Genomic DNA, 12,189 nt, shown 5'->3' with positions numbered 1-12,189 from the left:
TGCCATTGGGTCTTTGCACCTCCTACATCTTCGAGTGTGCAATGCTGAGGCTAATGCTAAAGGCGGGCTGCTGGAGGCGGGAGCAGGCAGGCAGGAATGGGAAGCCTGTGTGGGTGCTGAGCATTTGCAGACTGACCAGCCTCCACCCCAGCCAGCTGTCCACTGCTGTGGCTACAATGTCCTCGTCACCATCAGCACACCACAGCCACCACTGTGCCATTTTTAAATCATTACACAGATGCAAAGCTTTTTCACAGATGCTGCTCTGGCATCACATGACAAGCTTCTAAGATCATGGCAGGGATTTCTTCCCTCTTTCTCAAATGAGGAAAGTGGGGTTCCTGGAGGAAGAGTGACTTCCCAAAAGCACATGGTGAGGCAACGTTTGGCAATGAACTTGGAGCCCACATCTTCTTCCTCCAGGTCCAGAGCTTTGTCTACTCTTCTATGCCCTTGACTTTTCAGTTCAACCAGCATTGATGGGTCTTTGTAACAATGACCTTTTTTTTTTTTTGGCTGCGTGATCTCAGTTCCCCGACCAGGGATTGAACCCAGGCCACGGCAGTGAAAGTGTCAAATCCTAACCACTAGACCACCAGGGAACTCCCAACAATGACCATTTTTGAGAGCTCATTCTGTGCAGGTATTATACCCAGCACTTCACGTATTATCTCATTTAGCCATCAAGACAACCTCATAAACTAAGTACTGCTACTGTTTTCATTTCGTAGACAGAGACACTGAGGCTCAGAAATGTGGAGTATCTTGCCCCAGTCTGCCGTGTTAGGAAGGGGCAGAGCTGGGATTCAAACTGAGGTCAGTCTGGCTCTGGGGCCTGCGCTCAGAACCTCCGTGCTTTGTCTGGGACCAGAGGGGAAAGGAGAGCAGACACACTCGAACAGCATGTGTGCCTGGCAGGTTATGGCAAGATTAGGATAATAGGAAGACAAACAAAGCTCTTGGAGAGCCCAGAAGATGGAGGTTGTTTCAAACGTCCAGGCAGGAGGCCAGGAGTCTGAGCAAGGGACACGGGAACAGAGGGAGGTGACAGAAAGGAGGGAGGCGGCCTTGTGAGACCTTGGTCAAGTGCCTTGCTCTCTCTGGATCTCAATTTACCCAGCTGTTAAGAAAAGTTCCTGGAATATCTCCAGAGCCCTCTCCATCCTGAAAAGCCCTTGGACCCTGGGAAAACAAGCAATGCCTGGTGACAGCCTGGCTGCCAGCCCTGGGGGAACCTGAAATGTCCTTGGCCGTCCTGGCACGATTCAACTGCTGGGTAACAGGCTTGCAAAAGCACAGGGCTCGGCCAGCATGCCTGGGCACCACTGAAGTGTGGGTCCTAAGGGGGCCACATTCCGCCCATTGTCAACCTCTCCATGGCCCCACTGGAGCAAGTACCACCCAGCCGGGACCCAGACCAGCAACCGAGGTCACATCCAAGTGCCCAGTGGAATGTCACTCCAGGCCTGCCCTGCCCCCGCTGATCCTGTCCAGACAACTCGAGTACATTCAACATCACCCACCCCTCAGAGCCCCACACTCACATTCCCTAAGGTCAGCCACTGGGACGTAGAGACAAAGGGTTCTGTAGGAGATCTTCGGGAAAATGACCACCCCCATCCCCAAGGGACCTGTTCAAGACAGAGGTTGCCCATGCCAAGTCAGTGAAGACCCGCAGTTAAAGGAAGGGCAGGAGAGTCCATCAGGGCTGGCCCTCAGTTCTCACTCCGGCAGGTGGAAGGGGCTCAGCCCAAGTCTCCGAACTCACAGCAGCCTCCTCAGACCATATGAGTACCGGGTTCCTACTCGATAGCCTTCCACGGCCCCCACCACCTACCAGGCAAAACCCCTTATCCTGACCGACTGCACAGTCACTAACAGCCCCTGTTAACTGGATGTGGTATATGCCAGGGACTTGGCTAAGTGCTTCGTGTGCATTTTCTCATTTAACCCTCCACAGCGACTCTGTGATGCAGGTACTATGGTTGGCTCATTTTCACAGATGAGAAAATTGAGGCTCGGAGAGGTTATGTCACTGGCCCAGAGTCTCACAGCCAGGCGGCCGAGCAAGGATTCGCACCCACACTGGCCTTCAAGCCAGGTTCTTCACCCCTGTGCATCCAGCCTCCTCAAGGGCTCCCTGCCGCCCTCAGAACCCTGGGGCCAACTTAACACGTCTATGTGCAGGAGAGGAAACCAAGGCACAGAGAGAAACCTCTCTCTGTTGACAGCCGAGCCAGGGAAAGGCCTGAGGCCTCTGGCCTCCCCTTCCAGGGCTCCCCCTAGCCGCCCCCCCAAGAAGCACGGCAGGCAGAAAGGCCAGGGCCACCACCAAGACAGTGAGTCCTCAGAATCTGCCTTTTTCCTCTGTCCAGGAGGAAGGGACAAGCAGGAGGAGGTTTACAAAGAAAGAAAAAGAACACGAAAGGCCCAGGAAATACTCATTCTTACAGACAGATTCTCAGAGTTCGGGAGGTCCTACAGGGCACCCCTCACACCCCTTCAACAACAGGAACGTGCAGGCCCAGGACCAACCTCTACCCATGTGTCTCCCCTCCCACCAGGTATGCTCCAACCTAAAACATCTGACCTGAAATCTCCATTTCTCTCCCCAAACCTGCTGTCCTGCAGCCTTCCAGTCCCTCAGGCCAGAAACCCTGCCGTTGACACCTTCTTCCTCTCACAGCCCACACCTAATCCATCGGCACATCCAGTGAAACCAATTCAGAATCTGACCCCGGGCCGCCTCCCCACGTCCCCACGCTGAGCCGTCCTCCCTCACCTGTGGCACCCACTGGCTGGCGGGCATCCCGCTTCCAGCCTCCAGGCTTCTCTCCACGCAGCAGCCCTCAGGATCCCTCTCAAACATGTGTCAAAACAAGGCAGCCCTCAGCCCCAGCTGCTCAGCAGCTTTACTTTACTTTACCCTTTACTCAGACCAAACAGCGAAGTCCTCTCGAAGGTCAGGAGGCCGTAGGCAATCCCCTCCGCCCCTGGGCAGACTCCCTCTGGCCACATCTCCTCCCAGGACTGCTCTTATTCTTCTGCCCCTGCCACACCAGCCTCCTTGCTGCTCCTCGAGCACACCCTGCACCCTCTTGCCTCAAAGCCTTGCGTTGCTGTTCCCTCTGCCTGGAATGCTCTTCCCCACATACCCCGTGGCTCCCTAGCTACACTCCTGGAGTTTCCTGTCCCCTTACCAGAGACTTTCCATGACCCCCAACATAGCAGAGCCACTTCCTTAAGTCACACTGTCCACCCCCAACCCAGCTTTATTTTTGTGGCAGGCACTTCTTGCCAGCTGACAAATAGCTAGTATTCATTGGTTTGTTGACTCTCTCCCACCACCAGAATGTCACCCCCAAGTCCAAAACAGGGACTAACCTGTTTTGTTCACTGCTGTGTCCCAGTGCCCAGAAAAGTGCCTGGAACAAAGCAGATGCTCAATAAAAATGTGTTGGATGAGGGACTATGGCTTCCCTCATCTGAGCACTTTAGTTTCTGCAGTCCCCTAGGAGACCAGGGTTGCCTGGAGGCGGAAATGAAACTCCACCTGTGCCAGCTGGAATCTTGATGGCTGTCACATGAACAGTCCTGGGACAAGTAACTGCTTGGACCCGAACAGGACTTACGCCGGTCCCTGTCCGATACCTTTGCCCACCATTTTGGCCACTTTGGGGTCTGACAGCTGGGCCCACAGGGCGGCTCCAGCCCCAGCGGGAACATGGACTGGGCTGAAGCTGGGCTCCCTCCCAGCACACCAGTGCTGCCAGGGTCCAGCATCTGACAAAGGCTGCCCCATGCTCCCAGCTAGAGGAGGCGGAGGAGTGAGGCCCAGTGCCATGCCTGCCCTTTTCCTGTTGTCGGCAGGAGGACTGTCAGAAGGAAGCTTTGTTCTCAGAATAAAGAGCATGAAGCCCAGTGCCAGGCGGAAACGGGCACAGAGGCAGCTGGCCCATCAGAGACAGTTTAAGGAAAAAAAAAACAAATGGGATGGAGGATGTTTGAGAGGTAATTTGCACACCCAACCGGTTTCATGCCTCCAGGGTGGCTGTGACGATGGTGGCTTCACTTTTCCAGGACCAAGCCTCAAGGCTGTCACAGACAAGCAGACTGTCCCAGCTGGGTGATCTGGCACCGACCCTGCAGAGTGAGGTGAGGACAGAGGAGTGGGTTCTCGCCGGGAGTCAGAAGATCTGGGGTCCAAGCCTGGCTTTCCACACACTCATGTGTGACACAGGGGGAGTCCCTCCCTCCATGTACCTCAGTTTACCCTTCTGTAAATGGCTTGTATAGGCTTGCGCTTGAAGCCTCAGCCTGCCTGCCACAGGATCACACAGCAAGGTGCCCCTCAGCCTGTGGCCAGGTCACTGGGCAGCCCAGGCCAGTCCTCCAACCTCCTTGGGCACAGCCCCTGCCCACTCAGACCGGGGCTTCCAGCCTGCCTCCTGCCCTGACATCAGGGCACTCCTCTTCTGAGCTGTTAGCTGAACAACGTGAAATCTCTGTGGGCCCTGCCCAGACACTGGCACCTGCCCGGATCCCCCGTCATCCTCTCCAAGGATGGCTCACCAGACGCTTTCAGCCACAACCACCAGCAGAAGCCCAGCGTATTAGTGCACCCAGGGTAAAAGAGAAGCCTAGAGAGGGAAAGGGGCACGCGATGTCACACAACTGCCACTCAGGGGTCCTCTCTACCAGCCCTGGCCTCCTTGAGCTAAGGCAGGGTCCTCAAAGCGTGTCCACAGACCCTCGCGTCTGAATCTTCTAGGGAGGGGGACACTGTACCCTGGACTGAAGGAATCAAAGATGGGGGCCAGAAACCTGCATGCTTTTTTTTTTTTCTACAAGCTTCCCAGGTTTTTCTTGTCCCCAGTACAATTGTGACCTCTCTGCTAAGACCTCTTCAAGGAGGAGATAGCTTAGCTGGTCTCTAGGGAAGGTTCAGATTTCAATTAAAAGAGTGAAATACGCCTTGGACAGACAGATAGCTGGACAAAGAAGCTGGTCGCTAAAGCGTACACTCTAGGAGAAGAATAAAGCAGAGAAAGGCCTGAAGGAGGGGAAGCCTAGTCCATTAAACACCTGAACTGATCCTTCCCCCCATCCCGCTGTCTCCCCAGGATGCCAAGGTCTGCACTCGATGCCATCTGAAGGCTGCTGACCCCAGCCTCCCTCTCCCCAAAAGCTCCTCCAAGCCCCCTGGGAGAGTGAAACGTGGGGACAGCTTCAGGAGAAATGTCCCTCTCCTTGTTTATACTGCACCGTGGGGACAAACTCTGAGTGACTGTTTATCCGCAGCTTAAGAAGCTGCCTGGGTCAGTGGCTAAGCAGCCACAGCTTATCTGGGAGGAGGATTCTCTGGCCATGGGGCAGGCTGATCCAGAGGCTTCCATTAAATGGAATCTTCACAGCTGGTGAGGAGCAGCAATGCCCCGCCTTCATTCATAAAGGAAACATTTATTATGCTCCTGCTGTGTACGCAGTCCTGAGCCTGAGCACAATGCTTCGAGGGACACAGAGATGAGTCAGACCCCCACCACCACCACCAAAGAGCCCACAAAGCAGACAGATGGGGGACCACACCACAGCGCAGGAGAGAAAGCTGGCCGTGCCTACAGGATGGGGTCGAAAATTCAGACACCTTGGGGGCTAGAAAGACTGTATAAGTGTGCGAAGTGGACGGGGGAATGGGGCAAAGAGGAGCTTACGTGCTTCATCTCCAGTAGTGGCCACTGGAGAGCTACACTCAAAGTTGTATGATCTTCTCATTTTTGAAGTAAAGCCAGAAGTTGGGATTCTTACGTAAAATCTCCTGTTAGCAACTAGCTCAAGATTTGGCATGGGCCAAGTAAAAGCTGCCCATGGGGTGTATGTGGCCTGCCAGTTTGTGGCCTTTGTTTTCTTACGGAGAATAGAATGCAAAGCTCAGTAGATGAGCCTTCCCTGCAGCCAAGGTGCCAGGGAAGCCTTTCTGGGAGAGGAGGCTTGGCGCTGGGCTGCAAGGATGGGTAGGCCACTCGTGGGGAGTCATGGTGGGGGCGTGTACCCGTTCAAGCCATAGGGGCCATGGGTCAAGGGTGCCACCCCCCAGCCTATAGCCTGCTTATCCCCCTAAAAAGGGGTTCCTGTCTCCACCCCCAAAGCAGGCACAGAGGCATCAGCTCTGTCTGTCCCCAGGTAGCCAGGGGAGGGGCCCCTTGCCCAGCAAACCTCCAGACTAAATCAATTGGTGGCAGAATAGCACGGGTTCGATTTCATCCCTGGAGCTTGGGGAACAGGTCAGCTAATGCAATAGCCCTGTGGGGGGAAGGGAGAGGAAGAGACAATGGAGGACAAAACGAGGTTGAGAATCATGTCCTGCCTGGCCAGGCCCCACTGGTTACATAATCTTGCCTTAGGACAAAGCTATGTTCAAGGCACCAGTGAGGGCTTGGGCTGGGGAGCCCGGGGATGAGGAAGGTTCCTCCTCCCTCCGCTATTCTCCAACCTCACCCTGCAGCTCCTGAAAAGCCCAAAAGAGCTGCAGGTGGAGACTAAGACCCCAAGATAAGGCACTTAACAGGATCACACAGCAAATTAGCAGCAAAGCTGAAACTGATAATAATAGCAAACTTTAACCAAGTGGTTACTTTGTACCAGGCACCAGGATAAATTCTTCACACACATTATCTTATTTGAAAGCCTATAACACTGTGAGATAACTATTCTTATTTTCGCCATTTTACAGATGGGGAAATTGAAGCACAGACACAGTAACTTATCCAAGGTCACACAGGAGCTGGCTTAGAGGAGGAGCCAGTTTAGAGAAGCCAACAGTGGCCTCCAAGACCATTCTCTGAACCACGACACTATACTGCCACCACGCTACTTTCGACTAGAACCATACTGCCTCTCCAGCAACCTTCTCTCAAGCCTGTAGAGCACGCGTTCGGCCCCCGGCCCTCCCATCAGCACTTTGGGTGACACCAAGCCCTCTGACAACCTGATGAGACCTACAGATTCTCTCTGCAGAGAAAGAATCCATGGAAATGCCTACAAAATGTTGCACAAGATTTTAGGGGCTTACATACCCCTGCACTGGTGAGAAGAGATATATCCAGATCATGGAATACTCCAGAGATAGGAGGTAGCAGAGGAACAGGACTCCCCCAGGTTCTCTGGTCCCCTCATGTCTGAACTTGGAGCCCAAACGGTTGGCCACTTTAGTCCACAGGCGTGGGCACTTATCAGGGCTCAGGGCCTAGTCATCCCGTCAGGGCTAGGAGAACAGAATGAATCACGATACACAATAGCCCCCGCCTCTGCACCCACTGGGTGTGACTCACAGCTCACAGCTGCTGGGCAGACAGTGCATCTGGACGGGGGTGGCATCACCAAGCATACCACCATGCTTCCCCACCATGCAGGTCACCATCCAATGGGCATACCTCACTGCAGACTGGACCTGGCCTTGTCCTGACTCTAGCAGCTCTGAGCGTTTCCAAGAGGGGACCCTCCACGATCCCCGCGAGCCTCCAGGCCAGCCAAGGCCACGGGAGCAGTAAGTTGAGACAACCGCCCCTTACAAGGCACCGCAAGACCCAGGCTCCCATCCCAAGTCTTCTGTGCCTCACTGTGCAGCCTCAGGCAGCAGCCCCCTCGCCGCACCTCTCAGAGCCTCAGTTTCACCAACTGTAAAGTGGGAAGACTACCCTATCAAGCCCTTCCCAGCTCCACAGCCCTGAGTCTATAAACAACAGCATCTGACAAACTTCACAGAGCCCTGGGATCCTGCTTTCAGGAAGTTACATAAACATCCTTCAGAGAAACAAAAGTCAAACCTAAAGACTCTACTTTCTTTTTTTGTAAGGATATCAAGAAGCCCTTTTTATAGTCTGACTTCCCCCATTCTACTTCCATTGTTCCAGATATCCTCTCAGGACCTAGAAAATACATTTGGTTTCCGTCTGGGGTCTGGGCTTCTTGGTGCTCTTTCTCTTGCATGCTGCCCCACCCTCCTTGGCAGCTTTCTCCCCCGGACACACCCACCTCTACCCCCAGCATTGGTCTGGGCCACTCTGAGGGCTACGGCTACCCAGCCTGCCAAAGGAGGCGTGGGGGGCAGGGACAGTCTTCAGGAAACAAACCCTTCCCTGGTCAGAACAGAGACGGCTCTGTGTCTGGTCCCAATCGTGACACGGTGTGTGGCCCTGTGCGAGTCCCTGCTCCTCTCTGGGCCTCTGTTCCCCACTGAGAGATGAAGGGGTTCCTGCACTGTGTCAGGAAAGCCCTTGGGCTCCTGGACCGTACCCTGGAGACACTGAGGCAGAAGAGAAGAGCAGGGTGGACACTGGGCACTGATCTTGACACCCCACCTCTCCTGCTAGAACCAGAGAAGACCCTGGTTTTTTTCTCTCTGATTCTATCTCTTGCCCTAGCTGTGGGACCTTGAAGTCAGCACTGTGCCTCTTTGTGCCTCAAATGGCCCATCCATAAGAGGAGAATGACAGTGTCTGCAGTGGAGGCCCCAACTTGGAGGCTTGAGCCCTAACCATCCCAACACAATCCCATCACCACCCCCCCCCACAGTAAAGCCCAATTTACTCATTTGATAGAATATATATTTCTGCAGCTTTATAAAGCCTGCTACCCAAACACTCCAAGACAACCCTCCACCACCCTTCTTCCAATGAGATTGTTTCCAAGCACCCCTAAAGAATTCCTAGATTCTACCTCCTTATGACTGTGTGCCCTCAGTATTTTCATCTATAAAATGGGGCCAATAATGTTGTCGACGTTATAAGTTTACTCTGGGGATTACTCCAGATAAGATTACATGGAAGTGCCTATCAAGCACTGACAAGCTCTCCACAAATGTGAGCAGCAATTATATGATCACCATTATTAAATTACTGAGATGCTTAAAACCACTGGACTGGTGACCCCTTGGCCCTCTTGGACCACATCTGGTCACTGTAATCACACATGCATGCACATACCCCCGGCCCCAGCACACACCCTTCTCTGAAGCAGGACCCACTCTCTGACCCCAGCCCTGGCCCCAGCCCTAGAACACAGCCAGCTTTTTCCCGGCACTCATCCTTCCCACCCACAAAGCCTCCCACCTTCGAGTCCCCCAATCCCACCTTCTTTAAGTGGCCCCAGCACTGTCTCCTGTAATCATGTTGTGGCACTGTGGCACAAGATTGTTTCCTGGGCAGGAGAAGCTGTTATAAGACGGTGGCTCTTTGAAGACAGGGTAGAGAGAAACTGGGCTTTCCTCTGGGTCCCCAACCTTTGCTGGTGTCTGAATACGTTAAGAGCCCAAAGAAAGAAGCATCATTTTTTTTTTTTTTTATATTACCTAACCAAGTGTTTGTGGATGTTTAGCATGCACTGGAATCACCTGAAGAACTTAAACAGCTTGCTGGGTCCCCCTCCTCACCCCGCCACCCCGCCCAGTTTCTGATTCGGTAGGTCTGGGGTGGGGCTAGATAATCTGCGTTTCTAATAAGTTCCCAGGTAATGCCGATGTTACTAGTCCAGAGACCAACCTTGAGAACCACTGACTTATAACCTGCAGGTGGATCAGGCAGCGCTTCTGTGAACAGGTGATGCTAACAGTCCTGTAAACGCACAAGCAGGAGCCGCCCGGTGTGAGGAGAGGAGGAAGGGGACCTGGGCAGAGGGTGCAGCCTGAGTGAAGGCCCTGCGATGATGACATTCATTTCTCCTCACCTGGCCTCTGCCTGGGCACGTAGCATTAACCAGCGGCGGCTGCACAATAACCACAGCAAACCTCCACCGAGCGACAGCCCGGACCTGCCCGGACAGGCCGAGCCTGGGCCAGCCCGCAGGTGAGGAGAATCCAAGCTACGCCTCGTGGACCAGACCTCGGCTCCCCACCACTTCTCAGCCACGTGAGCACCAGGATTCCGCTCCACACCTCCAGACACAATCCCTTCCATCCTGGCCAGCTCTGTTTCCTCACTCCCAGTGCCTCACACGACAAGTCAGTTTCATCCGACCAGAGCAGCCCCTCGAAATCACCAGACCCCGAAGGCAGTCCCCCGAGTCTGAACCTCTGCAGGCCGAGCCGTCCACCTTGCCGGGACTTAGTCACCGTATCTGCTAAAAGGGGGTGGTAACACTGCCCGTCTCCTACTGCTGTTGGGAGAATTAAAATAAGCTTCTTAGTCATTAACTACATCATCAACTACAACAATAACCATAACTAACATGGACTGGGCTTGTAGTTAAGCACCTTCCCTGCATTTTCTTTCTAAATGCTGTGAGACGGGGACAATTATTATCCCCCTTGTACAGATGAAGAAACTAAAAACAGCTTGCCCAAAGTCCCATAAGTACGAAGTGGCCCATCAGAGATTTGAACCCAGATCATCCTGCTCCAGAGCTTAGTTTCCAGCCTCTCCTCTATCTGTGTCCTAGCCACCCACCTCGAGTGAGATCTAGCCCAGGTCACCTCTCCCTGCCACCATCCTCTCCCCCTTCCTGGGGCACAGGGAGGCTGAGCAGGAGGCCTCTGGAGGCTGCAGCCTCCACAGTGTCCACAGTCTAGGGTATGGGTCCCTGGTCTTGGGGACAGTCAGAAGGCCTGCCAGCCAGGCCAACTTATCTGGCACAAGTTTTAGATACCACTCCACGTGGCCACCAGGGAGGAGGCTGGGACTACAGAACTTGAGCACCTTAACCTTGATGAAAGAAGAGAAGAGGAAAAACAGGTGTAACCGAGAGAGGAAATCCTGCCAGGCTTCCAGGATAAGACGGGCAGGTCCCACACCCTAGGCAAATTGCCCTTTCTCTCCAGGCCTCAGTTTCCTCATCCATACATGCCTCAAGTCATTAGACAGAAAGTTGAGAAACTCAAACTCCAGAGATTCTTCCCTCTATCTCTAAAAGGATAGATCATCTCCTAGGTATAAACAGTAATTATGATAACCATTGTTGGCTTTGAACTGCTCCCACTTACTGGGTTCTTACAATGGGTCAGGCACTGATCTGCTCAATCTCCCTAGCAAAACAGGACTGTTACTATCCTCATTTTGCAGCTGAGGAAAACGATGCCCAGAGAGATTTAGGTACTTTGATCAGGATCCCACAGCTAATGGTGGCAGAGCTGGGATGTGAAGCCAGGACTTCTGACTCCGCTCTGCAATGCTGCCCACACCCAGTGGGGCAGGAATGGGCTGCCCACAGCCACTGCCTCCAGAGCACAGAGCCTGGAGGAGATGAGACATGTCCTGAAGGAACTGGAATTCAAAGCCAGGTGTGTGAGGGCCCTGTAGAGGCCCAGATAACAGACTGTGCACATGGAAAGCAGGGAGCAGGCAGTGCGAGCTCTGCGGAATTAGGAAGAGGTCACGCTGGAGCTGGGCACTGGCTGGGGGGGATTTGGGGGTGGGTGAGCGGAAGTGACTGGGGTGCAGCACCCTCACTGTGAGCAGAAATGTGGAGGCAGGAATGGATAGGGCGCACACAGGGAGGGAAAAGTGGCAGGTTCTCTTTGAGGGTTGAGGGAGACTGGGAGGTGAGGCACTGTGGTCACATAGCAGGCCACCTACCACGCCTTGTCCGCAAATAAATAAATGCTCATTTGCAATGCACATTTTAAAATTAAACTAATCCAATCTGTATCAACAAATAAAACAGGTAGGAATAAAAAGGGCCAGGAGGCAACTTGACACAAACCCTTCTTCATCTAGATAAGAGCTTCAGGCCCCTCTGTAACTCCTTTGGTGACAGACTGGCTTTAGCCCTGAGGCCACACAGTCCAACACATCCACATCCACCCCTGCCTCTAAGTTCCCAACCTCCAAGCTGAAGCTGATGGACAGAGCTTTGTGCCAGCCCCACAGGCAGGAGAAAGCACCTTGGCTGTGACCCCTCAGGCCGGGAGCCCCGGCTTTACCTTCTAATGAGGGGAAGGAGAGGGACAGCCCTGCCCCCCAGCCCACGCACCCCACCCCTCCCACTCCTCACTTTCAAATCCATCAGCCCTTTCCTCCAGCCCCTACTGATTCAGCCTGACTTGTGATTCAGCCTTGTTTCCCCACATTTGAGGAACGAGAGACTGAACCCATTTCACAGACTGGGAAACGAAAGCAGAAGGTTCCAGTCCTTTGTGAAACCACAGTCCCTGGCAACCCAGACTTTGGTGGCTGATCCAGAAATTCTGAGGGGCCCCTC

General features: G+C 53.7%; 1 protein-coding gene and 1 long non-coding RNA gene across 7 annotated transcripts in view; one reads left to right on the top strand and one right to left on the bottom strand.

The window, feature by feature from the left end:
• Window positions 1–10,182, top strand: part of LOC309624015 — a 28,457-nt gene extending 18,275 nt beyond the window's left edge. Inside the window, exon 2 of the long non-coding RNA XR_014241742.1 lies at window positions 7,092–10,182. This is a non-coding gene — a long non-coding RNA (uncharacterized lncRNA). The remainder of the gene's footprint in view (window positions 1–7,091) is intronic.
• The window catches only part of NDST1 (N-deacetylase and N-sulfotransferase 1), an 85,591-nt gene that overhangs the window by 63,037 nt on the left and 10,365 nt on the right, over window positions 1–12,189 (bottom strand). The gene's annotated exons all lie outside the window — the stretch shown is intronic.

The sequence above is a fragment of the Balaenoptera borealis genome, assembly GCF_965194805.1.
Source record: "Balaenoptera borealis genome assembly, chromosome: 2".
NCBI classification, from domain to species: domain Eukaryota; kingdom Metazoa; phylum Chordata; class Mammalia; order Artiodactyla; family Balaenopteridae; genus Balaenoptera; species Balaenoptera borealis.
This window is presented reverse-complemented; position numbering and strand designations above follow the sequence as displayed.